At 50.1% G+C, this 1,612-nt stretch overlaps 1 non-coding gene across 1 annotated transcript; it reads left to right on the top strand.

Moving 5' to 3' along the window:
* Positions 1-264: 264 nt before the first annotated feature.
* On the top strand, positions 265-340 carry TRNAN-GUU (transfer RNA asparagine (anticodon GUU)). The gene has a single exon. It is a non-coding gene; the product is annotated as a tRNA-Asn (tRNA).
* Positions 341-1,612: the final 1,272 nt, after the last annotated feature.

Below are 1,612 nucleotides of genomic sequence, written 5' to 3'. Positions count from 1 at the left end.
AAGAGGTTCAGAGAGGCCAGCTAGGATGCTCCTGTAAGCCAGGCAAGATATGACAGTGGCACCTTGGCTGGTTTAGCTCAGTCAGTCAGAGTGTTATCCAGAAACACCAAGGTTGTAGGTTTGATCCCTGGTCGGGGCACATACAAGAAGTGATCGATGAATGCATAACTAAGTGAAACAAATAAATGCCTCTCTCTCTCTCTCTCTCTCTCTCTCTTTCTCCTCTTTCCTCTGTCTCTCTAAAATCAATCAATAAAAAAAGAGGCCTTGGCCAGTTGGCTCAGTGGTAGAGCGTCGGCCTGTTGTGCAGGAGTCCCGGGTTTGATTCCCAGCCAGGGCACACAGGAGAAGCAACCATCTGCTTCTCCACTCCTCCTCCTCTCCTTCCTCTCTGTCTCTCTCTTCCCCTCCCACAGCCAAGGCTCCATTGGAGCAAGGTTGGCCCGGGCGCTGAGGATGGCTCTGTGGCCTCTGCCTCAGGTGCTCGAGTGGCTCTGGTCACAACAGAGCGACGCTCCAGATGGGCAGAGCATCGCCCCCGGTGGGCGTGCCGGGTTGATCCCAGTTGGGCGCATGCGGGAGTCTGTCTGACTGCCTCCCGGTTTCTGGCTTCGAAAAATACAAAAATACAAAAAAAAAAAAAAAAAAAGAATAACTATAAAAAGAAAAGATATGACAGTGGCCTGGGTCAGGGTGGTGGCAATGGAGGTGGTAAAAAGTGGCCAGTTACAGGATGAATCATGATGATATCTCTGGCAGGATTTGCTAATGAATAGGATGAAGAGAGAGAAGAACAAATTGTCATCTGGGTTTTCCACCTGCGCCTCTGTGTGAATGGTGGTATCATCTCCTGTAATGGGAAAGGTCCAGGATAAACAAATTAATGGGGAAGTCGAGTTCTGTTCTGGAATTTTTTTTTATTTTTTATTTTAGTGAGAGGAGGGGAGGCAAAGACAGACTCCTGAATGTACCCTACCTGGGATCTACCTGGGAAGCCTACAAGGGGGCGATGCTCTACCCATCTGGGGCCCTTGCTCCACTGCAACTGGAGCTACATTTTTAGTGCCTGAGGTGGAGGCCATGGAACCGTCCTCAGCATCTGGGGCCAACTCCCTCCAATTGAGCCATGACTGCTGGAGGGGAAGAGGAAGAAGAGGAGGCAGAGAAGGAGGAGGGGAAGGAGGAGAGAGGAAGAGAGAGAGAGAGAGAAGAGAAAAAGAGAGAAGAGAAGAGAGAGGGGGAGGGGTGGAGAAGTAGATGGGTGCTTCTGTGTGCCCTGACCAGAAATCGAATCTGGGACATCCACATACCGGGCCGACACTCTACCACTGAGCCAACTGGCCAGAGCCCTGTTTTGGAATTCTTGACGTTAAGTTGGAGTGTACTTTTAGCTACCCAAGTAGAAATGAGTTGATAGTTGGGAGTCTGAGGTTCAAAAGAAAAGCAAGGGCAGAAGATAGTGATGTGGAAGTCGTCAGCCTAGTTATCTATCCTAAACCATGGGATTGGATGAGATTATCTGGGGAGAGAGCATAAATTGGAAAGCGAACGCTGAGGAAAGACCCTGCACCCTTCCTTAACAGCCAGCAGCCACTGAGGTAGGCTGTGGTGG

This window comes from Saccopteryx bilineata, chromosome 6 (assembly GCF_036850765.1).
Source record: "Saccopteryx bilineata isolate mSacBil1 chromosome 6, mSacBil1_pri_phased_curated, whole genome shotgun sequence".
In the NCBI taxonomy this organism is placed as follows: domain Eukaryota; kingdom Metazoa; phylum Chordata; class Mammalia; order Chiroptera; family Emballonuridae; genus Saccopteryx; species Saccopteryx bilineata.
Note: the sequence above shows the minus strand (reverse complement) of the source record. Positions and strands in the feature narration are given on the sequence as shown.